Source organism: Oryzias latipes, chromosome 6 (genome assembly GCF_002234675.1).
Source record: "Oryzias latipes chromosome 6, ASM223467v1".
Lineage (NCBI taxonomy): Eukaryota > Metazoa > Chordata > Actinopteri > Beloniformes > Adrianichthyidae > Oryzias > Oryzias latipes.
Window position 1 is genome coordinate 3,811,113 of NC_019864.2, and position 26,229 is coordinate 3,837,341.

The following is a 26,229-nucleotide window of genomic DNA, read 5'->3' on the forward strand; positions in this document are numbered from 1 at the left end:
TACAGTGCTTACACAATGCCAAAGGGACAACGTATTTTGGAGGCACTGACTGTTTGAATGAGAAGGAAATTTAGTTTTGACACATGAGTGAATTGTTTTGGGAGAGATATGAGCTTTTGCAGGTGAACCATGGTGTTGTGCCACATTATTTTGACAAAAGCACCAAGAGTGTTGAGAACGTCCGGTCTGATCAAGAAATGAGCCAAAGCAATTGAGAAAGATCTTTACCATTTTAGAAACAAACGTTCACATGGTCACACTTTCGGTCGGAATAAATCATTTGAGCATGCGCAGTAGTGTTGAAAATACCGTAGGCGGAAATGAGTCCCGCTGTAAACAAACTGCTGCCACATACATTAGATAGATAGATAGATAGATAGATAGATAGATAGATAGATAGATAGATAGATAGATGACTTTATTAATCCCACAATGGGGAAATTTCATTTATCTTCATTTATCATTAATACAGCAGCTCGGTAATATACGAGACAATCTTTCAAACGTGCTTTTATTAATGTCATGAATATTATGAAGTGCCTGTTCGCTCATTTTATTTTTAATCTGTGTGGTCAGTGCTTTTGTTTGTGGAAGAACGGAGCTGGAAGAAGCCAGTGTTATCAAATCAAATCAAACTTTATTTATAAAGCACTTTTCATATAAAAATATAACACAAAGTGCTTTACATTAAAACACAACAAAATATAAAAACAAGCATTGACGAATTAGAAATAAATAAAATAAAAATAAATAAATAAATAGGACCCCCCTCCCCGTACCTAGCCCCCCACTCCTTTCACACCTCCCACCCCTTAAGCGATGGCAAGGACAATGAGAAATAGGCTGAGCACAAAAACAGGATGCTGGAAACGCTAATAATTGGAACCTCCCCCTCCGAGAACAGCCGCATAGACAGCCAAATGCAGCATCACAGGCGGGGACCGCTCCACCACAGCTAAGCAGTGATGCAGGTCCCCATCTTGAGCCGCAGTGGCTGAACAGCAGCCGACCCAGAGGGAGAGGTTCCAACTGATGAAGCACTGAAAATAAAATTGAATAAAAATGAGAATAAACAAGTAAACATATTTATAAAAAAAAATAAAACATTAAAATAAGGTTAATTAAAATAACACGTTAAAAATCAGGTTCAAGTTCATAAAACAAAATAAAATGGATAGATAAATAAATAAAATAAAAATAAAAAGTACATATAAATAAATAACTGAATAAATAAATAAAAGTAGTAAAAAATTAGCTAAAAGCCAGGTTAAAAAGATGGGTCTTGAGCCTTTTCTTAAAAGCATTAATGCTCTCTGCGGCTCTCAGGTCCTCTGGCAGACTGTTCCATAAGCGGGGGCCATAGTGCTGAAATGCAGCTTCTCCATAGGTTTTGGTTTTTACAGTCAGAATGGTTAACAGACCAGTGCCAGAGGATCTCAGGGTCCGCGAGGGTTCATACTTTACTAAAAGATCTGATAAATAACAAGGCGCAAGACCGTTAAGACATTTAAAAACGGTTAAAAGTATCTTAAAATCAATCCTGAAGCATATGGGGAGCCAATGCAGGGATTTTAAAATTGGGGTGATGTGAGCTCGCCTCCTGGTCTTTGTAAGAACTCGTGCAGCAGAGTTCTGGAGAAGCTGAAGGTTCCTAATGTTTGTTTTTGGAAGACCAGCAAGCACGACGTTACAATAATCAACTTTACTCACGATAAAAGCATGCATTAGCATCTCCATATTCGCAAGAGAGAGCAGTAGGCGGACTCTAGCCAGATTTCTATGATAAAAACCAGTTTTAACCACCTGTTTTATATGGGGGATAAAAGTTTAAAAGCTTAGAGTCGTAGATAACGCCCAGGTTTCTGACTGTTTCTGAATGACTTAATGAAAGTTGCTGCAGCTTCAGAAAACTGTTTCTCTCTCTTGGCTTCAGGACCAATTACTAAAATTTCAGTTTTCTCCTGGTTGAGCTGCAAAAAATATTTGCCATCCATAATTTCACATCTAAAATACAGTTAAAAAGTGCTTCTATTGGTCTTGTGTCATCAGGAGACATAGCTATGTACAGCTGGGTATAATCAGCATAGCTATGAAAACTGATGTTGTGGCTACTGATGACATTCCCCAGAGGAAGCATGTAAATGTTAAAAAGCAAGGTGCCAAGGATGGAAGCTTGAGGCACACCACAATTAATTTCATGGACCCCAGAAAAGTGTGTCCATGCTTACCATAAAGTATCTCTCCATGAGATAAGATTCGAACCACTTGAGAACAGTCCCTGAAAGGCCAAGACTTTTAAGTCTGTTTATAAGGATCAGGTGATCAACAGTATCAAAAGCTGCACTTAGATCTAGTAGAACTAGTACTGAGATCTGACCTGAATCCAAGGCACATCTGACATCATTAACGATTTTTAACAAGGCTGTCTCTGTGCTGTGGTTCGTTCTAAAACCAGACTGGTTTATCTCAAAAATGTTGTTTTGAGAGAGAAACTCATTCAGCTGAATAAAAACAAGTTTTTCTAGAACCTTACTTAAAAATGGCAAGTTGGACACGGGTCTGTAGTTGAAGGGTGTTAATACAAAATGTTTGAGAGACTTGCTGTCACATTTGAACGTTTATCAGAAGAGTTATTGAAGCAGGAAGTCCGACTCTGTAAAGCTCTTTCTAACATTACCAAGTTCTCCGAATCCTGCACTCTGATTGGTTGACTCCGCCTCCTCTAACCCTCCCTGACACAGATCAGTTTAGACACAAGTTTCTCGCCAGGAATGTGTCAGAATTCAGAGCGCAGTTGTAGCGCACTTGTGATTTGGGCCAGCAGATTCCAGCACACGCAGAAGCACATTTGAGCAGTTGTAATCACAGATTTGAAGTTGTAACTCTAAATGAACACATGCAAATGGCAATTTGTCAGTTGACACCAGAAGATTATTACACACAGATGCAGATTTTTTTTGCACAAGTATTCACATTCTGTATTACAAGTTCTCAAATCAAATATACAAGCTCGTCCATTTTGGAACATTAATACCTTCATAGTATACTGTGATGCATAAAATTGGAGGGCTGTTAAAAACAAAGACGTGATGTTCAAAGCTGGGGTACTCATCCAATGTAATCTGCTTTACTACAAAGGAGTTGGACATAATAGATGCAGTACCCCCACCCTTTTTGCCCTCCCTGGTTGAAAAAACAAAGCTAAAATTAGTTGGAGAGGCCTCTGTGAGAACAGTAGATGCATCCGTGCTCAGCCATGTTTCAGTTAAAAAGAGTCCATCAATATTACAATCATGGATAAAATCATTTATGATAAATGTTTTGTTGGACAACGACCGAATATTCAAAAGTGCCATGTTAAAAGAGGGGGGTAGAGTGGTTGTGGAAGCTGCTTCCTCAAGTTTTGGTGCTTCCTTTACTGGACGAAGGCAGTTAATGTTTGCTTTTCTCCCAGCACGTCCCCTCATGGAAGACCTGTCTGTAATAATGGTCTTAATGGGATAGACTGGGGGGGCAGCAGGTTTTGGCAAGGAAGCACTGTCGATGGAAGCAGTTTCTTGGGGAATGTGGGGAGGTGACAACACATCCAGTCAGTCACTTCCCCAGAGGAAGTGACTGACATTATTATCCTAACATTATGGATGTTAGGAGAGGCTAACAACACAAGCTAACAACATTAGCCTTTGATGAACATTAATTTATGTGGGAAACGCTGCAATCTGCATCTTGGCTGCACGTAAATATGTGGGAATAACATCAGCCTTTATTTTGTCGGGACACGACTGGAAACAGAAATCCACGTGATTGTTTGAACGGTTTCTACGGACTGAGCCACATTTCTGCTTTGAAAAGTTCGCACACCGCCCCAAAGCCGCTGTGTGAGCTGGCGGCCCGAGCTCTGCTCGGACGCGGTTCTCCTGAAGCCGGCAGCCGCTAACCCACAGGGGCGGGTCAACTCGCAGTCTTAATTCTCACACATAATTAAACAACAAAACGCACACGCAACAAAACATCCTCCCCTCCCCTCAAACACATTAATAAATATGTGTTTGGCTGCTCTGCTCAGAGAGATTCACTCGGTCCACTGGCATCCGAGCCCGAACGCATAGCTCGGGCTCCGGGTCCAGACGTCAGTGGGCACAAAGTGCTCCTCCCCCGCATCCCCCTCATGAGGGGTGAGAGAGAGGGGAGAGCCAGGGGGGCGGCGCTTTGCACGGGGCGTCCGCGGAGCAGCTGGTCAGTCCCGTATGCGCTCCAAAGCTTTCTCTGGAGTGAAACACCGTCTATGCATGACGTAAACCAGAGCAGTACTGACAAACGGAGCTGCTAATAGATGGGCTAGTGTCACTATGACTCTGAGGTAAATTCATTCCATGCGCTGTTCTCTCCGTCACGCAGCTGACCGGCTTTTCCAAACCCGTTGGTGATGGTGGATTTTTTCACGCTGCATTTAACGATTGCTTTTAACTTGAAAGCTGCATCATATTGTAGTGGCGATCACGTGCACGTTGGGTCTAATGGCACTCTGCAGGCTGCAGCCAGGGCTTACTCAAGGATTCTGGGATGGGGCTGGGCATGCGTGTTTCTTTTTGTTGAACCATGACTGAAGTGTCTAAGACCTGAAGTCAAGTCCATGCTATTTGGCAGCTATGAAGTATGTTGAAAAACAAATGACTTGTTGCCTGGAGTTGATTCAAGCATTCAACCCATCCTCAGAGACCGCAAGTACGTTCATGGCGGCCGCCACATAAATCTATAAATTAGCCGCGTTACTGAATAAGCCGCAGGGCTACGAGCGTAGGACAAGATTAGCGGCTAATAGTCCAGAAATTACGGTACCTTAAACCCTTGTGCTATCCTAGGCACTTTAACATTGGGAGTTGGGTCATCTAGACCCACTAGACAGTGCTCTGAACTTTTTTCTTCAATGATTTGTGATCCTCACTGGTGTCCATGGATTACATGAAATCTTTCCACCTTTATCCACCTTTGTCATGGTAGGGAGAACACGTCAATGGAAGGGGGGGTTCATCTAAGATAGCACAAGGGTTAAATGCATTAATTTTATGAACACGTTTGCGAATTGATTGATAGATTCAAAGACATTCAGTAAAGGTGAGAATTATTTTTTCATTGTTTTTGTGTTGTCTTTAAAAAAGCTTTTATTTGTTAATTTACTTATTCAAATATCGATTTGATCGATATGCTCTTCCTCATATGTGTCGAAAACGCAATTTAATTTGTTATATTGGGAGAAAACAGGAACTTATTCAATTTTATGTTGCTAATGTTCTAAACTAAAAATGGCGGATTTTAAAGTAGTTTCTAACCCACTAATTTCACCCAATTTCCATTCCGTTCCAGTAATTTATGAAAAACTGGTTATTTATTGCTGACTGTGGTTGTTTGCAGTCTTTTTCTCTGTGTGTTTGGACGGTCTGATGCAGACAGAAGCGGTCAAGCGCGGAGAAAAAGTCCAGTTAACTTGAGAATTTTATAAATTTATTCTTTAGGACCACAGCAGTTGTGCTAAAGCGGGGGTGTCAAACTCATTTTGGTTTGGGTGCCCCACCCCGTCTGACCCGTCTGATCTCAAGTGGGCTGCACCAGTAACGTAAAAGCAAAATAACAGCTTTGTTTATTGTTTTTTTACTCAGTTGGAAAAATGAAAAAAAATGAAAAAAAAGTTGGAAAAAACATGGTAGCCTAATCACTTTATTAATTAAATTAATTTATTAATTTAATTAAAATTAATTCCAATTTAAAAAAAGTTGATCTATTCAATTTTATACTGACTGAATATTTTAAATCTGAAACTTCAGCAATCCAGAAATTTTTCAGGTAACGCTTTCTTTTACAGTACAGTACTTACAGTGTACTTAAGTGGTATTTACATGGTACTTATTGTGTAACTACTGGGTACTTACATGGTACTTTTTATGGAATTTACTGGGTACTTACAGTGTGTTTACATGGTACTTTCTGTGGGACTTCTATGGGATTGGGTACTTACATGGTACTTTTTGTGTCTACTCTGTACTTACATGGTACTTACTGTGTATTTATATGGTACTATTTGGTTCATACCTATGTGGTACATACTGGATATTTATAATATTCTTACTGGGTATTTACATGTTGTGCAAAGGTGTCTTTTATGGTTCTTACCACATGTAAGAACAAGGTAAGTACAAATAAAGTACCTTGACCTTTAGGTCTGCACTCGCATGTTTCATAGTATTTACCATGAATTTACCACAGAAACTACCCCTTAAGTACACTGAAACTGGACTGTAAAAGAAAGTCTGCCCAATTTCCACTCAACTACATGGTACTTTCATTACTAAATACCGGGTATGTACACTTGAATATTACTTGGTACTTACCCCTTCAGTACAATGAAACTGGGCTGTAAAAGAAAGTCAGGCCTATTTCCACTCAACTACATGGTACTTTCATTACTAAATACCGGGTATGTTCACTTGAATATTAATTGGTACTTACCCCTTAAGTACAATGAAACTGTACTGTAAAAGAAAGTCAGCCCTATTTCCATTCTATTACATGGTACTTTCAGTAGTAAATGCTGGGTATGTACACGTATTACCTTCCTGTCCAGTGTACATACACACTTGGTCTTCTGACCTCACCAAATGAGACAATGCTAACTTGTTGGTAAAGGTCAAGTAACTGCATTGTAAAAGCATGTTCTGGCCTGATTACTTCTTGTAACATGTGGCAAGTTTAAAGAGAAACAAGACAGCAGTGAAAACAAAAATCTTTAATATGATACATGTCTGCAGCATAAAAAGTGTCATCACAATAAAATTTGTTTTAAGTACAAAACAGTACAAAGGAGCATTCCAAAAAACACACTATTGGCCTGAGGGTCGTGCTTTTTGTCCATCAGAATTCCTTCAGCAGAGTTTGGTAACGGTTCAGGACTTCTTCAGGGTTTGTAACTGCAAGAAAATTCACAATAAAAGCTCAAATTAACATAAAAAGCATAACGACTTTGATGAAGTAAAAAATACATTTTATTTATTTAATCATTTCTGTAATGAGTTTGATAAATCTCTGTGAATTCTTTATTGCTTTGACTGCAATGCTTGAAATTAATCAAGATTTATCTTAACTGAAGCAAATAATTAAGTTAGATCAAAGTTAAAAAGTTTATCTTTCCAACATCCATATGTGGTCTTATCACCCTCTCATGGTGGAAAAAGTATTATCTGAGCTTCTTCATCCACTAAATCATCTTCAAATGGACACGTCATGCTGCTTCACCTCTCTGTAAACAAACTAACCTTCAACTAAACCTGCTCCAGACCAGGTTATGTTCGGAGCATGAGTTGCTATGGCAACTTGACCTACCTTGAAACATACCTCCATTTCTGGAACCGAAAGCTGAGGTTATCAACTTCCTTTGCCTCAAACTTATCGTGGGAGCTAGCATAACCTGCTTTCTGGAATACCCCCCTGGTTGACTCCAAGAAAAAAAGTGATAAAATAAAATTATGGATTTCTGTGGAGTTTGTTTGAACAATAATGAGTACTTGTGATGTTTTTGAGGTTATTTATGGTAAGTTATTGGGAAACTGCTATTGTTTGTCTTGGGGGCGTTTGGGTGTTCTTTATTTCTCTGTTTAGGGGGGGAGGGTTTTGGGGACCTTATTCATCTTGTACCTTTCACAAAGCTGTAAAATCGATGCATGCAGTGATTGCATGTATGTATTTATGGATGGATGGATGGATGGATTTATGTTTTTATTCTAAATTCCTGAAGTCGTCAAGGAGAATTTTAATTTTTCAGACGGCCCCTGAACGTCTCATACACCTCACCCTCTGCCTGTCTTAACTCTGGCGTCGAAGGTTCAGAGTCTCGGTTTCTGAATTCTGTGCTTCTTGTCCAACTTCCTCCAAACTACCTGAGTCCAAATAAAGGTGGGGAGAAGAATTATGTTTTTTGAGTTACTCAGATGTGGCAATCAAGTTGAAAGAAATTGTGAAAAACTGTTTAGTTGGAATGAAAAACGCTCTAATCAAACCATGTTTGCTAAATTTTTTTTTTTACATAGTTTTAGTTTTTAGCTCGATTTCTCGTCATAAGCAGTTATAAGGTTGTTATCACGAGATGACAACTGTTTAGATAACAACATAAATGTATAACTCATCACATCGAGAACACTGAATAAAAATGTATTATTTGGGGGAAATGTTTTTTATTGACGGTCAATAAAAGTTGCTAATGTTTGAAACTTAAAATGGCAGACATGAGAGTAGTTTCTGACCCACTAACTTTGCCCAGTTTCCACCAGTGTCAACTCACAAATGTAGTAATTAATGATAAATTGTATATTTATTGCTGACACATAGAGATGTGAAACTGTTGTGTAAAAGAATTCACCAGTCCATCGATCAGGAACGCCTTGAAGTATTTGGAGCTGGCAGACGTCCCTGAGGGAACCGTGTAAACATCAGCAGTTAACTTTACAAATTTCTAATAAAGTCTAAGCTTCCACCAATTACCCCGTTAAACTAAACGGCATCTGCAGTTACCTGGGATGAACCGCTGGAGGTGGAGGTGGAAGGACTCCAGAGAGGTGGAGCCAACTGGAAGGCTGACCCCGCCCTTGGTCAGCCTGCACCCCCGGCCAGTCTTGGATGCAGCTAAGGTGCCGCCTCTGGGTGCTCCAGATCTCCTCAATGCGGAGAGCATCCAGCAACGGGATGTCCAGGGTGTCGCGTCCTGCCGGGCCACTGAAGGTGTCCAGAAGGTTTTGGATGAGGACTGCCGTCTCCATAGCTCCACGTGTCCGACGACGACCACGTGGCCGCCATCCTGAACAGACCCTCAGAGCCCTCAGAGCAGGTGAGGACGCTCATGAGGACCTGACCGTGCTCGTTACGAATGTTGGTAACCCAGGCGGCCGAGTCGGAGGCAGCTCCTGCTTCTTCAGCTTCTTCGTCACCTGAACATAGATGGGTTTTTTTTCAGAATAGACTCAGACTTCTGTTTGAGAATCCACAGGAGAAAACATTCCCAAACCTTCTTGGTGGAATCCATTTTCAAGATGGATTCAAAGGTGGACGTGATCCTGGCCTTGTACTCGTCCAGCCGCGTCAGGACATCATAGCCGTACACCGTCAGCAGCCAGACGGGTGACGGAAGAGGAGGCATAGGTGAAGGTGGTGGAAACTGCCCCCCCACGCTGCTCAAGGCAAGGAGCCGCTCGCAGACGCCAAGGTAGTGGATCGCTCTCCGCATCCAGGAGTCCGAGTGCTGCTCCCGCAGGGTGTTGTACAGCCGGTTGGCACTGTTGCCCAACGTGCGAGACCTTAGCTGTGCAACCACCCTTTGGTCACAGGACAGCCTGCATCAACACAATCACAAGATGCCAACATGTAGACAAAGTTTCACACACAAATAAACACATGGTTCAATGTTGCCTCTTACTTGTACGTGAGTACAGCGGGAAACTGGCAGCTGCAGGTGGGAGCCAGCTGCCGTACGATCCCCTGTGACCACCCCCCGACCTTCTTCTTACACCGACGGCACTCCAGGTACCATGAGGTACCAGCCGTCGATGTCCAGGACCCTCCGGATGGTCCTGTACAGCCCAGCCTTCGTCAGTGGCCCGCCACACAAAGGCTGGGGAAATGTCAGCTGAAGACCCCAGATCCTGTGAGGCATCCACAGGAACAGCCGACATGCGAAGAACAGGTCAGGGGATGCGGGAGGTTGGTGGTAGATTGGGCGGGGTTGGGGAGGGTTCCACTACAGATTCAGCTCAGTGGTGAGCTTAGACCTCCCCGAGCTGTCTCTGGTGAACAGCACCCGCCTGATCCACTGCTGCTGCTCCACAGTGAGAGCTGCCAGCCAGGAGTCAGGCAGCAGCTGAAGAGACAAGATGCAGCAGCTTTAATGTATGACTGCTGTTAGTGAGACAGAGACACAAAAAGCTGCAGCTACTGTCGCATCACCTCTGCATCGCCAGCAGATGAAGATGGAGGGAGGACAGCTGGAGCTGGCTGCTCCTCAGTCCCAGGTACGGGGAGAACCCTGTCCTGCTCGGCCCAGCAGAGATGCCACAGTCAGGGGAAGGAGGTGGAGCGTCAGGAACGAGAGGAACCTGTACTTCTGAGGCTAAAACGGAAGGAAGATATTTGGAAATTAAACAAAGAAACAAACCAAATAAGTGAATCAGGCGTGCTCAGCTAACTAAAAGTGAATGGGTGAAGTTTTAATACAGAAGTGAGAAGAGGTTGATTCATGAAAAGTTAATATCCTGCACTTAATGAAAGACGGATGCTGAAAGCAGAAAGAAGTGATTCAATAGGTGAGAGAGTGGTGTTGAGCTGCTGATCATCTAGTAGTTATGATGAAGCTGAAGTGGGTTGTAAGTGAGAAACAGCACTTAGACCCAGACAAAGTTTCAACCAAACACAAACTGACTGTTCTGTTTCCAGTTCATCTCCCATCAGAGAATTATTTTCAAATAGAAGAAAAACAGCAGTTAACATCAGCTGACACATCAACGTGTCCAACCTGACCTATGAATGTGTCTGTTCTGTTACTCAAACTCTATGTCAACTACAGCAGTGGTCCCCAACCACCGGGCCGCGGACCAGTACCGGGCCGCGGGACACTTGGCACCGGGCCGCGGGAAATTTTGGCACCGGGACGCACAGAAAGAAAAAACAATTTCCATTTTATTGTTTTTTTTTCGAAAAAAAAAACGTTTTATTTTGAAAAGTGACCGGATTCTCTCTGTTACATCCGTCACACTTAACGCACGTCAAAGTCGCGACACCAAACATGACGTGATACACACCACTAAAATTAAACCCAAACAACCAAAATGAGCGAAAAACAAACTTCTTTAGAAAGTTGCTTTGACAAAGGGAAACGGTCCAATGAAGGGACAGAAGAGGAATTATTATTGTTATTATTATTACTAAAAAGGAAATACCACCCCCGGTCCGTGGTAAACGTGTCTTGCGTTGTACCGGTCCGCGGTGACAAAAAGGTCGGGGACCACTGAACTACAGCGCTGACCAGCTCTTCATCCTTAGGCTCCACAAAGGTTTGGGATGAAGCAGGTGGTGCAGAGGAGGCTAAAAACACCATGACACCACATAAATTCACTGATCACATGACGAGATCTCCACTCTACTCTGACTGTTTATTTCTAATGTACCTGGAAATGCAGGTCTGCCCACAAGCTTCTTCACTTTCCCCTGCATTTCCACCACAGACAGAGAACGCCAACCAGAGACAAAGGATGTAAATCTAAAAAATGAGATGGTAAATGTAAATTTATTAGAACACAAGCAGACGCACTGCAGTGAACAGCTTTGAGACTGAAACATTCTACCTCTGTGCAGATTTGGCTGCCAGGCCTGATGAAACAGATGCAGAGCAGCCCTCTGTCTGTCCCTGGCCTTGATGAAGCGCACGGCGTACTCCATCTGCGTTCCTGGAGCAGGAGCCTTTCTCCGCAAGTAGTTGACAAATCTGGTAAGAAACCAAACAAGTAGAAACTACATTGTGGGGACACAGGTGCAACATCAAAAAATGCTGTTCTCCATGTTCTCATAATCTAGTGTTATTGTCAGTTAAAGCTAAAATTTCCCATCTGTTCATATGATGACTAACTGTATTACAACATGTGATCCTCTGTGATTAAGTACCGGATCTTCTTGGGGTCCTGAGACTCGTACAGGCTCTGCAGCGTCTCAAACTTAAAGTCCCCAAAGCCAACAAGGGCCTGTCCCTCCTGCCCAGGCTGAAGAGACCTCACCCGAGCCTCCTCAAATGCCTGGTGGAACCTGACTGCCTCCACAAAGTCAGGATAGGCTGAGGAGTAACGGATGAGGCCGTCCTGTAGGTCCAAAGGTTCTGTTACAGTATCACACCTGGAACTAAGACAAATGAACCTCAGACACCTCACCTTGTTGACCATAAGTGGGGACTGAGACGCTGTCCTCTCTTGCTCCTTCTGGTGGGAGGACACCAGGTTGATGGCGTAGCCCACGTCGTTTTCCAGCAGCCAGTGGAAAGTCTTGTCCTGGTATTTACCAAACTGGACCTTCCACCGGCTCAGCACCAGGGTGGGGTTATTGATATCCCCACCCTCACTGGTGACGTGGGCCCGTGCCTCCTTCTCCACCTCCTCCAGGGTTTTGGCCCTGTGGGTCTCCTTTTGGAGGCCAAGTTGCGCCTCATTTGAGGCTTTTAAAAGCAGCGTCCCATTGGGCGCTCGCCTGAACGCTGGATGTTCACTCTAAACAAAGCAAAGACAAGTAAACAACTCCAGAAATGTTGATGAGAAGTTAGAAAGATCGAATATGTCAGAGGAAATGTTAACTTACAGCCATTGTCTGCACAAAACAAAGTCACTCCAGTAGCAAAACAGAGGAAACTATCATTGCAGGTTCTGTTTTTTCCTTAGAAACTTTTAACTAGTTGTTAAATGAGAAAGGGCTCATGGATTACTTAGTAAGGAAGGTGCTTTGCGTTATAATCCGTTTACAATCAGCAGATGTTAATGTTAATTATCCAGAACGTGATGCGCTAATGAGACGCCACAGAAAAGGGAGAAACGACGTTCCCACAAACATATCGATATCATAGCAGTAATTAAAACCATCGATTTCACTTAAAAAAAAAAGAAAAAACATTACTTACGTTTGATCGGGAAGACAGCAGTCGTAAAAGTAAAAGATGGGGGGCGGGATCTAGGAATCGGAACAAATCCGGCTCTCTGATTGGACGACCACAGTTTGATACTTGTAATCGGAACAAATGCTGCCATCTGATTGGTTGCGTAGTTGGAACGAAGTGTGAACAATTGGAACATTCAGAACAGAGAAAAGTGGGTTCAGGCGGGCGCAAGAATGACACGCAAATTCGTGAAGCGTTCCTCTTTTTCTCTTTTAAAAACCAATTTCACCCATGTCTGTGCCTTTATTTAGGGGAAAAACACTTAATGACAGAAAAAAGAATTCTATTGCTTAAAATGCTAATTAGGCTAACTATGCTAGTTATACTAAAGTGGCTAAAAGTGCTAGCTTAGCGATCAACATCATCAACTTCGCTCACTCAGAAAAACACATTGCTACATTGGGAAGAGGTACATGTTATAAGTTTAGAATAAATCCACTTTTGTCAAAATGGCGGCTTTTTGGTTGATTTTATCTCCATAGCAATCTTTGCTATCACCCTTCCAATGACTGGATGTTCAGCTGGATGAGTACAAGGCCAGCATCACGTCCACCTTTGGATATATCCTAAAAATGGACTCTACCAAGAAGGTTTGGGAAGGTTTTTTTCCTGTGGATTCTCAAACAAAAGTTTGAGTCTGTTCTTAAAAAGAACTTCTCTTTTCAGATGACAAAGAAGCTTGCAGAAGCTGCCTTTGACTCTGCCGCCTGGGTTACAAACATCGGTAACAAGCATGGTCAGGTCCTCATGAGCGTCCTTACCAGCAGATGAGCTTAAGGATGTCTGCGTGGACCCTGACGCTCCGGACGAGGCTGCTGCTGTCACTGCTCTTCTAGAGGAGGCTGAAGACCCCATCATCTCTGGGTCGGACATCTCCTCTAGAACTGCAGCCCGGTTAGGTGACCCAGTTGGCACCAGCATGTCCTGAAGCTGGCCATGTCCCTGGTGGAGATCGGTCTGTCAGTGGTCCTGCAACAGCAGAGTGGCCAGTGTTGTCACACTCTGGGAACTTCATGCCTTTTTATATGATACTGGCACCAACGTGGCACAGAGTTTCAGTTCGGTACCCATGGGACAATGTCGGTAAATCAATTTCATTGAGAAAATGTTCTACAAGATGTGCAGTGTTGTCACACTCTGGGGAATAAAGATGTTCATAAAACTCTTTCATAATTTTACATATCATTTTGGATTCGAAATGTAAATGACCTCTTTCACCTCTAAGAGAAGGTATTGCATAGGACCCACTTCTCCCCTGAGCAAGTCGGGCTAGGAGGGATCCAGGTTTGTTTCCAGATTCAAAAAGTCTGTGTTTTGCATAATACATTGTTGTTTCTGCTTTTTGGGTAATTAGTTGGTTCAAAGCAGACCTGGCTGCATCTTATTTCTTAAGCACAGATGGCGAGGAGGATTGTTTAAAGTCTCTCTCCAAAGTGCAAATTTGATGTTCCAGATCTAATTCTTTGGTGAGACTATTCTTCTTCTTTGCTGCTGTAAAAGAAATGATGGAACCCCTAAGAAACGCCTTGCCAGCTTCCCACAGAACAGATTCACTAACCTCTGGTGCAGGGGTGTCAAACATACGGCCCGCCAGGTGGTTAAGTCCGGCACACACATGAAGAGTAAAAATCATAAGGATGGTTAAAAAAGAAAGCAAGTTTCTAGTCCATTCCTGTGGCAAGTTATGATTTTTTAAAGAAATAACCGAAATGCGCAATTCCGCCACTAGGGGGACCAAAGGAAAAGCTTAACAGGTGAAACAACATAACTCTGCATGTGCCAAAAACGAAACCTAACAGCTCTGTGTCTGGGTAGGCGGTAGTTTGGTTCCCTGTGAGCCTCATCACTAGCTGCGTTTACATGGGCAAAAGTAATCGGAAAGAACGCCTAATCGGAAAGAAAATACGTCATGTAAACGCGCCATTTGGAATACTCTGCCCCGGTCAGACTCGTTCGGATCAAAATTTCTTTCCAATCGAGATAGGTGGGTTATACAGATCGTTTATCCGATCGTGGAGCATGTAAACGGTCATTCCGATCGTGTGTCACTACTGCTCTGGTTTACGTCACGCATAGACGGTGTTTCACTGTGAGAAAGCTTTGGAGCTCATACGGGACCAACCAGCTGCTCTGCGGACGCCCCGTGAAAAGCGCTGGATTTTGTGTCCATCAGGCTAATGTTGTTAGCCTGTGTTTATAGCCTGTCCTAACCCTTCTTCCAGCACTGACCACATGGATTAAATAAAACGATGAGCGTACAGGCGCATCATACTATTCATGACATTAATAAAAGCACGTTTGGAAGATCGTCTCGTATATTACCGAGCTGCTGCATAAAATAAATGTCTGTGGCAGCTCTTTGTTTAGAATGGGACCTATTTCCTCATCCGGGAGTTTTTAACACTACTGCGCATGCCCAAATGATTCATTCCAACCGAAAGTGTGACCCATGTGAACGTTTGTTCTAATCGGAAAAAGTTTTTCCGATCCCATGTGCACAGGTGAATTTTAACCCGACCGTTGATCCGATCAAGATATTCTGCCCATGTAACCGCGGCTACTGAAGGATGATCAGTAGTGACACCCTAATGACCAAAATGTTGTCAAAAAGAAAAAAAGATTGAAGTGAAGTCCTGAGCTTTCCAGGAAAATGGAAAGCGTTTTATTTGTTCACGGAGCTGAATGCAAACCTGCATGCTTGGTATGTCATCAACAGGTTCTCCAAAAATATAACATTCAGCACCACTATGAGACTCACCATGAAGAAAAGTTTCACCATTTGCAGTTAAGAAAAAAAAAGATTTACCAACTATTAGCTGGACCGATAAATAACCATCTGGATTTACTGCAGCCGTGACATCAGTGATGGCAGTGACACCTAGCTACCTTATTGCCGAGAAATTGGAGCAAACATCCAATCCATTTTCTGATGGTGAACTTATTGAAAAATGCTGAAGGCTGCAGAAGTCTTGTTCCCAAAAAGCAGTCGACCTTAAACATGAATCTGTCAAGAATTACGATCAGATCCAACATCTCTGAGGAAACATGGGCAGCCATATGAAGGAATCCAGTCATTTATTGTATTTTCAGTCGCTATTGATGAAAACACCAACATCACAGATATGTACAGCTGTGCATATTTATTAAAGGTGTTGAAGAGACGTCACTCTGGAGTTTCTGGAGTTGATGGACACAACAACAACTGATGACATAGTCAGCTCTCTAGTTACTGTGCTGGATAATGTTGGAGTGAACTGGTCACATGAAGTAATTTTGGTCATTGATGGCACCCCATCAAAGGTCAGGAAGAAGGCAGGTGTTGCCACAAAATTCAGGCAGCAACCAGGAAAAGATTCTTATAATAATGAATGATAATAATAATGGACATTTCATTGTGTTTTGCACACTTGAATGACAGTAAATGTGTTGCTGCACAGGATTTGAATCCTGATATTGATGGTCTAGTGAAGTTTCAGGAGAGAAAGGAGGTTAACTCCAAACTCTTATGTTTACAAATGTTTGCAAGTTTAATTTAGTGTAATTCCAACATACAGGACGATCTAACACGCTGGACCAACCTGCCTTTGTCCCTTATGGGCAAGGTAGCCACGGTAAAAATGAAAATCTTACCCAAAGTTAATTATCTCTTCTCAATGATTCCCACACAACCGCCATTAAAATGGTTCAAAACATTAGACTCATCCATATCAAGCTTTCTATGGAACAATAAACCTGCAAGAATTAGTCTAAAAACTTTAAAATCCGCAAAAAGCTGTGGAGGATTAGAATTACCTAACTTCCACAATTACTTTCTTGCAAATAGATTACAATACATCTTAAAATGGTTAAAAAATAATCCAGAAACTAACTCATGGTTAGACTTGGAACAGGCGTTATGTGGAAAGATCAACCTGTCAGATCTTCCATTTATTAGCCAAATAGTTAAAAAACAGGATTGTTTCAAAAGTATTAATATAAATGCCACTTTAACAGCCTGGTGGGAATTTCTCAAAATATCAAAATCATCAATTCAACCGTGCAAAATGACACCCATCTGGAACAACCCGGACATCCTTATTAACAAAAAAATGATTCACTTCCCAGCTTGGCAAGCAGGGGGCATAAAACAACTAGAGCACATAATTATTGATAGAAGATTCATAACTCCCCAGGAACTTCAAGACAAACATGGAATATATAACTTCTTGGAATATCAGCAACTTAAATCAATTATTACTAAAAAGTTTAAATACAGAGACAACGATTTAAAGCTACCAGATGTAGTTGCCACTCTGATTAATTTCTCAATGAATAAAACTCTCTCCAAAATATACAAACTTTTATGCAATTTAGATAACAATATTTCACTTCCGACATCAAAATGGGATGCGGATTTGAGCATCAGAACAGATGAAAGTTTTTGGTCAGAACTTTGTCTAAACACCTTTAAAATGACAAAAAGTCCAAATCTGCAGCTAATCCATTTCAAAACTCTTCACAGAATTTACTACACTGGACAGAGGATGTTCAAGATGGGTCTCAGTAACTCAGACATTTGTCAGCACTGTGACAGTAATCTACCCGACAATTACATGCATGCAATATGGTTCTGCACACCTGACCAGAGCTCTTCTAGGGCCGGCGTTTGGGGGTGGGGGCCTGGGCTTGCTCCGGGGGGGGCCAGCGCTTTCTGGCTCCTCTCTCTCTGTGTGGGGGGGTGGTGCTGGGCCTGGGGTGTCGGCGCCTCCGGGGGTGGGGCCCCTGGGCTGGGTGGGCCTGGCCCCCTTGCTGGGGGGGGGCGGGGGACAGCTGTTTGACCACCGGGGGACAGTCTATCAGCTGTCCCCAACTTACCCCCTTCCTCATATAACCTCATAATAGGGTGAGGGGGTGGGGGGCTTAGCCTGCGATGAGCCTTGGGGGGGGGGGGTTACTAGGCAGTGGCCCCCCTCTTATGGTTGCCGTATGGAGTGGGCCCCCCCTCTTTCGGTTTTATTTGCACCTTAGACATGTAGGGCCCTTGGTAGTTGGGGTGCTTGGACATCACTGCCAGCAAGCAGCGGATGTCCTCCTAGCACCCTACCCGCCAATTTTAACCGCACCTTAGACATTTAGGGCCCCTTGGTGGGGAGGGTGAGGGGACGTCACTGTGAGTAATCAGGAGATGTCCCCTTAGTGCCCTTCCCGCCAATTTTAACTGCACCCCCCTTAGTACACACACCCCTCCCCCCTCAATAAATACATCCCAACATAAACACACACACATGCACACACACACCCTCTCAAACACACATACACGCACACACATTTTGCAAGGTAGGTGGGACCTGGGTCCATCTGTCCCCTGCCTCTTCCCTGGTGGGGGGTACGGGCCCCTTTGCAACGGCGGCCGTGTCCCCGGGGTGCCGGCTTCCTGGGCCCGGCGGTGCTCTCTCCGCGCGGTGGGGGGGTTCACATTACATCTGAGCCGGGGGTGTCTGGTCCCTGGGGGGTGGGTTCTGGTCCTTGCTCCTGAGTGCTGGGCCCCGCCAAATTTCCAACTGTGGCCGAGCCTGGTCGGGCCATATTTACAACACCCCTTGTGGGCCCTCTTTTTTTCCCCGGGGTTCCCCCCTCCTGGGCGGAGGCGGGCCCCCTGCCTCGCTCCTCCCTGGACCAACCGTGGGCCGGGCGGATGGCTGCCTGGAGTGCGGAGCGGGTCTCCCTTGGGGGGTCCTGGCTCGTACCTGGGGTTGGGGCGGGGGGATACCCGGAACTCCTGGGTGGTGGTGGGGTGCTCGTTTGGGGCTGTGGGCGTCCTTCTCCGGTGGGGCCCTGCGTTGGGTTCTCCCGGCGCGGCGGGGGGGCTGCTCTCCTGGTTGGGCTCTCTTTCCCTCCGTGCCTCCCTGGCCTCTGGCTCTGGGGGCCTTGCGGCGGCCCTGCTGGCCCTCGCCTGGGTGGCGGGCTTGGTCGCCCGGGCGGCGGTTGTTCCCTGCCGGTTCCCGTGTGGCGTTGGGGGGATTCCGGCTATCTGCATGATTTCCAATGCCAAGTTGAGCAACTCCAGCCTCGCACTGGCAAAACTTAAGGAACACTTATAGAAGCTGCATGGAGATGGAGAATAACAGAACACAACGCTTGCAGAATTCAAGGTGAAGAGAGTCAGATTTGATGATAAGGCCACTCTGCCTGCTCTTGGATTTGTTCCCATTAACAAACCGATCCTCACAGCATCATATGAACTTGCGTACCTCATCGCAAAGCAGGGCAAGCCACACACCATTGGTGAAACACTAGTAAAACTAGCTGCGTTAAAAATGGCGAATCTGATACTCGGAACAGCGGCCGAAGGTAAATTATCCCAAATTCCTCTTTCAAATGACACCATCAGCAACAGAATAGATGAGATGAGTAAAGACATCTTGGCTCAAGTAGTCGCAGATCTGATTTCAAGCCCGGCAAAATTCAGCCTTCAACTTGACGAGACCACAGACGTTGCTAACCTAAGCCAGCTTGCTGTTTTTGTGCGGTATGTGAAAGACGACATGATAAAAGAAGAGTTTTTATTTTGTTAGCCTCTTACAACCACAACTAAGGCAGCTGATGTGAAGAAGCTTGTGGATGACTTATTCAGAGACAATGATCTTTCGTGGGATATGGTCACTGCAGTTTGTACGGATGGAGCTCCAGTAATGCTGGGAGGAAAGTCTGGTTTTGGCGCGCTAGTAAAAGCCGGTGCACCACACATCATTGTCACACATTGTATTCTGCACAGGCATGCGTTGGCAACAAAAACCTTGCCTCCAAAAATGGCAGAAGTATTAAAAACTGTAGTGGAATGTGTGAACTATGTGCGAAATAGTGCTCTGAGGCACTGCATCTTCAGTGAGCGGTGCAAAGAAATGGGCGCTGAATTTGAGGTACTAATGTACCATTCTAATGTGCGGTGGTTATCCCGGGGACAGGTGCTGAATCGTGTTTTTGCCTTGCGTGTGGAATTAGCCTTGTTTTTGGAAGAGCACCAACATTGTCATGCAGATTGCTTCAAAAAATCTGAGTTCATTCTCATTTTAGCATACATGGCTGATATATTCGCAGCTCTCAATCACCTTAATCAGCAGATGCAGGGGGGTGGAGTCAACATCATGGAAGCAGAAGAAAACCTGAAGGCTTTTCAAAAAAAGCTACTATTATGGAAACGACAAACAGAACAATAATTTTTCAAACTTTCCCCTTCTTGACAACCGTGTAAGTAAGTCTCATTTAAAAGGTAATTGACTTTACTACAACTCTCAAGTCCCTCAGAGAGTATTAAAAATAAATAATAAAAAGACCTCTGGGCAGTGTAAGTGTTTTGATTCTGCTCCTGACTCATAAGTGACCGCCAATAATTTGTGCCCAATGCCAGAAAAAATTACTAAACATTTGATGCGCGTGGAGACTTTTACCCTCATGTTCAAAATGGCTTAATTCAGAGTATAAAGAGAAACACCGGACGTTTCTGGAAGAATGGGAAGATTCTTACTTTTTTACTGAACAGAATGGCAAGTAACTATGTTTATTATTGTGACATTTTGGAAGCTGTACAATTGTTCATGGCAAAAAGAAGAACAAAACTTATCTCAGGGAAAATTAAAAACTCTTCCAAAAGTAGAACACATAAGTCCAGATCTGAGGTCTTTGCATTGGCTGTTGCTGGTTTATAAAGCTTTGAATGGTTTAGCACCAAAATACATGACTGACCTCCTGACCCAGGATGTACCAGCCAGACCTCTCCGGTCATTTGGATCCAGTCTTTGGTCAGTTCTAGAGTCAACACTAGACAGACATGGAGAAGCTGCATCCAGCTTCTATTATAGAAAAGACTTCCAGAAAGCCTTAGATCATCTGAAACACTCAGATTATTTAAATCCAGGTTAGAGCCCACCTGTTCATTACATCAGCAATTTCTCTGCTGTTTTCTTGGAGAAACTGATCAAATCTGGTTACATCTTCTTCAGAGTTTGGTGCTCCCGTCCACCTAACCAAACAAACCCAGGACCTACCTTTCATAGGCAGACGGCGACCACACCCAGTCCAGCTTCTCATTGTGTACCGGTTTGTTCTGTAAAGACTTGTCATAAATTCTACTTTACTTTCTTCATAAATGGTCCTTTCCTGTTTCCAAACGTCTGCTTCCCGGTTAACCACGGGGTACGTTCGATTTTAACTCTGCATCCTCCAAGACAACGAGATGCAATGGCACTTAAACTGCAATTTTACAATTTATTTCGATTTTTAAGAAGTGAAAATCTAATCAATGGGAGTGTTTTTACAATGGAAACGTTGGTTTATGCCATATAAAATACATTTGAATCGCCAATCTAGTGAGCATCTAGTTTTTTGCAGAGACTTCTGGGAAATTTCCAGGGCACTGGATTGTGGGAAATGTAGATGGTTGGCACTACAAAATGGCAAACACACGACAGAGTGCTCTATATAGTTAGTTTTCGGACATTCCAATCCAGTTTTCAGACTTCAAAGCTAAAAACAAGAATTATTTAGAGACAGACAGTGGTAAGAAGAAAGTAGGAGGACTGGCGGTGTTTATTAACGAGAGATGGTGCAACCCGGCGCGCGTCTCTGTGAAGGAACAGCTTTGCTCCCGTGACATTGAGGTTCTCGCTGTGGGCATTCGGCCGTTTTGCATCCCGAGGGAGTTTTCGCATGTTATAGTTTTTAACGTGTACATCCCTCTATCGGCTGACGCGGAGGCAGCCTGCGAGCGACTCCACGGAGCGCTGACGCGTATGCAGACCCGGCACCCGCAGGCGCTGCTTCTAATCAGCGGGGACTTCAACCATGCCTCGCTCTCCTCCATTCTCCCCACTTTCACTCAGTATGTTAAGTGCCTCACTAGGGACAACAAGACGCTGGACTTACTGTATTCAAAGATTAAGGACTCATAGGAATCCAACCCTCTCCCCGCACTCGGTCGCTCTGATCACAACCTGGTGCACCTGCTCTCTGAATACAAACCCAGGGCAAGAAGAGAACCACCCCAGAAGAAGTCAGTGAGCGTGGACTGATGAGGCCAGTGAGAGATTGAGAGACTGTTTCCAGACCACGGACTGTGTGGTTCCGGTTCCTAAAATGGGGCACGTTAAGGAGCCAAATCACTACAGACCAGTAGCCCTGACCTCCCACTTAATGAAGACCATGGAGAGGCTCATCCTCAGCCACCTTCGCTCAGTGGTCAGCACCGCGACGGATCCGCTACAGTTTGCCTACAGGCCGAACATCGGGGTGGATGACGCTGTCATCTACCTGCTGCACCGGGCGCTGACTCACCTGGAGGATGCCAGAACCGCTGTGAGGGTCATGTTCTGTGACTTCTCCAGCGCCTTCAACACCATCCGGCCAGCTCTGTTGAGAGAGAAGCTGGAAGGGGCTGGAGTGGACGGACGACTGGCTGCATGGACGACCGACTACCTCACCAACAGACCACAGTATGTGAGGCTACACAACTGTGTTTCGTAGGTGGTGGTTTCCAGCACCGGGGCTCCTCAGGGGACGGTGCTCTCACCATTCCTCTTCACCCTTTATCTACAACACTGGCAGTTGTCACCTCCAGAAGTTCTCTGACAACTCAGCCATTGTTGGCTGTGTGCTGGGGGGGACGAGCTGGAGTACAGGTCAGTCATCAAGGACTTTTTGGACTGGTGTGAGCGTAATCACTTGAACACCAGTAAGACAGATGGTGATTGACTTCCAGAGAAGACCACCACAATTCACACCGGTGAGCATCCAGGGCTCGGACATTGAGGTAGTGGACAGTTTTAAGTACCGGGGTGTTCACCTCAACAAGAAACTGGACTGACAACACCGATGCCCTGTATAAGAAGGGCCAAAGTCGCCTCCACCTTCTGAAGAGACTGAGGTCCTTTGGAGTGTGCAGGCCTCTCTTAAGGACTTTGACTCTGTGGTAGCCACTGCCATCCACTACGCCTTGGTCTGTTGGGGAGCAGGCAGCACAGAAAGACTCAAGCTGGTCAGGAGGGCCAGTTCTGTCCTGTCCACTGGACTTTGAGGAAGTGGGTGAAAGGAGGATGTTGCACATTTTAAATACCCATTTTTGCACCGAACTGCTGTAATTGAATTTGGGATCAAGAATCTTATGTTTCTAGTATCAATCTAAATGGAATCTCTTGAGCAGCTAAACATCTATACGTCAATAAAATAAAATCTGACACTCATCTTTTTATCTGCAACCCAAGTCTCCGGAAAACAAAAGCAGGACTGGACTTTACCGCTTACTTTTCCTGAGATGCAGCAATGTGGCCATGAAATTAAACTAATGCACGACATGAACCATTACAAGACAAAATGAAGAATCAAGATTTTTTATTCAATGGACACAGTCTGGTTGCTGGCGGCGTCGGACACAGTCTGGTTGCTGGCGGCGTCGGACACAGTCTGGTTGCTGGCGGCGTCGGACACAGTCTGGTTGCTGGCGGCGTCGGACACAGTCTGGTTGCTGGCGGCGTCGGACACAGTCTGGTTGCTGGCGGCGTCGGACACAGTCTGGTTGCTGGCGGCGTCGGACACAGTCTGGTTGCTGGCGGCGTCGGACACAGTCTGGTTGCTGGCGGCGTCGGACACAGTCTGGTTGCTGGCGGCGTCGGACACAGTCTGGTTGCTGGCGGCGTCGGACACAGTCTGGTTGCTGGCGGCGTCGGACACAGTCTGGTTGCTGGCGGCGTCGGACACAGTCTGGTTGCTGGCGGCGTCGGACACAGTCTGGTTGCTGGCGGCGTCGGACACAGTCTGGTTGCTGGCGGCGTCGGACACAGTCTGGTTGCTGGCGGCGTCGGACACAGTCTGGTTGCTGGCGGCGTCGGACACAGTCTGGTTGCTGGCGGCGTCGGACACAGTCTGGTTGCTGGCGGCGTCGGACACAGTCTGGTTGCTGGCGGCGTCGGACACAGTCTGGTTGCTGGCGGCGTCGGACACAGTCTGGTTGCTGGCGGCGTCGGACACAGTCTGGTTGCTGGCGGCGTCGGACACAGTCTGGTTGCTGGCGGCGTCGGACACAGTCTGGTTGCTGGCGGCGTCGGTGACTAGACCGAGTGCAGTTTGAGCTCCTACCTCATTGTTTTCCAGTTGTACTAACAGGACAAAATATTTACGTACTTTAATGTTTGCATTTCTTTTGCTGCTCATATCCTTTTCAGACTAACCAAGCCATGTGATCACCATACTGCAATTCTTTTACAAATTCTCACCTTTAACCAGATTTTCCAACCTGGAATCTAGTGACTGTAGAAGATCAAAGCTGCTCTCTAAAGCCAAATCTTTTGGGGGAGGAAATGGAGATAGTAGTAAACATCCACTCAGGAGTTTTTTCTGTATACACTTTCGTTAGCATTAATTCTCACCAGCTTTTCTTCCCATCCTTTTATTGATTGCATTCTGGCTTTCTCTAGCAACTGGTAAGCTTAAACCTGAGGAGAATCACAGTTTAAAAGAAGGTTAAATGCTTGCTTAGATGCTTTATGAAAACATAAATTTTAACCTGCAGTTCAAATCCTTCCAATAAACCCTACATACAGCCAGAACACAAAGGGCCACAAACGTCTCAGCTCCCATGTTTTCAGACACCGAATGAGAAGACAACAACCAAAAGGAGCTTATAAAGGTTCATCCTGCAGGAAACACAGCTGCTGTTCATAACAGCTGATTGTCTTTCTCCTCAGATCTGCTGGACTCACATTTTGATTGACACACCTGTGATGAAACTTCAGAATTGATGGATTACCTTGTTAGTTCTCAATTTTATCAGGTTAAGATAAAAGCTTGATAGTGTCACACTACTTTAACAAAAATAAAAATATAAATGTTCTTCAAATCTTTGAGTAAAAAGTTCTCTTTTTAAGGAATCAAACTGTGTACTCTGAAGAAAACTGAGTCATTTGACACTGATATGGAATCTTCAGGTAAATGGAGGACATCGAAGCTCCTCAGAATTTGTCTTTTGTATAAGGTTTGGTCTTCATTTTTTAGACATTTGATATAAATGTTTTAATATACATTTTTATATAAATGTCAGGACTCTTTTCCAGAACCTTTGAGTTACAGTGATGCATCTTTAGACAAAGAGAAGAACTGTTGAAGCAATCTTTAATTTAATGTCCAAATATCCTAAGTTTGACACGACTTTGTATGAATGTCTACTGGTTGTATTGTTTTGTGCATTACACTTGCTTTGATTGCTCGAAATAAACCATTTCAAATCAAATTAAAAAAAACTTTAGCGGCTCACATCTCTGTCTAAAGAGCAGCAGCTGTGGTTTGTTTGTCTCCTTCTATTTCTCACAGCCTTTTCATAACACTGCCCCTACTCAAAGCCCCAGACTCAGCGCTTTATTGACCAGTTTGACATGCTGGTGATGGTGAATCTCACATCAGAGTAACCCTTGTGCTATCCTAGGCACTTTAACATTGGGAGTGGGGTCATCTTGACCCACTAGACAGTGCTCTGAACCTTTTTTCTTCAATGATTTGTGATCTTCACTGGTGTCCATGGATTACATGAAATCTTTTCACCTTTATCCACCTTTGTCATGGTAGGGAGAACACGTCAATGTAAGGGGGGGGGGGGGGTAATCTCAGACAGCACAAGGGATAAGCCCAATGACCAGTGGCTCCCTCTACCAGACTTCCTGCTGTCAGGGAAATTTGGTCCATTTATGCAAAAGATTCGAGCAGTGAATGGATGTCACAAGAGATCAGTAAGGTTTTTTGAGTGCAAAGCCTCTAAGGCAGGGGTGTCAGTTTCACTGAGGGCCACATCAGCATAGTGGCTGTCCTCAAAGGGCCAGATATGACTTCTACATGTAACTAAATGTAATGAAAAATAAATGTAACTACTCCTTAATGTTAAATAACTCATTATTTATTTATTATAACTTTTTAAAGTGACAATTACAGTTGCATAGAAAACATATGTTTGCTTGTTACTCTGACGTAAATCCTTTTAAATTTGATTCTGTCAGGTTAGGTTATATGGTCAGTGTTTAAGACCTAATGCATAGTTGCCCAATCCGATATTTCAAGTCCGATTCCCCCTAGATATTAATAAATACACACCAATTTTTCATTTTTATTCTAACAAATTAAAAACTTTTATGCTCTCTGGGGCCACATAAAGTGACATGGCGGGCCACATTTGGCCCCCGGGCCTTGAGTTTGACACATGTGCTCTAAGCGAAGCTCCTGGCACCTGTCTGTGTGCAAGGTGTCTTTCTCTTAGCTTCTTCAATTATCTCAGACTGCCATTTCTTAAATACAGACATAAGATATACTGTATCCCTTGTTTAGGAATGTTGTGGTCATTTTGCGCTTTTTTGGAGATGCTGCACTGCAATGACTCTTCAGAAAGAGGTTTTTGGTCAGATGTGTTTCCATGCTTACCAGCTGCAATTCCATTATTCAAGCATAAGTGTTTTCTGAATCTGGGATATCTCATTTGTTGAGACGGCTCA

At 44.3% G+C, this 26,229-nt stretch overlaps 1 long non-coding RNA gene across 1 annotated transcript; it reads right to left on the reverse strand.

The window, feature by feature from the left end:
- Nucleotides 1-23,725: 23,725 nt before the first annotated feature.
- On the reverse strand, nucleotides 23,726-24,322 carry LOC110014687. The gene is made up of 4 exons (XR_002289678.2): nucleotides 24,296-24,322; nucleotides 24,124-24,189; nucleotides 23,971-24,039; nucleotides 23,726-23,853 (listed from the first exon to the last, which is right to left on the reverse strand). It is a non-coding gene; the product is annotated as an uncharacterized LOC110014687 (long non-coding RNA).
- Nucleotides 24,323-26,229: the final 1,907 nt, after the last annotated feature.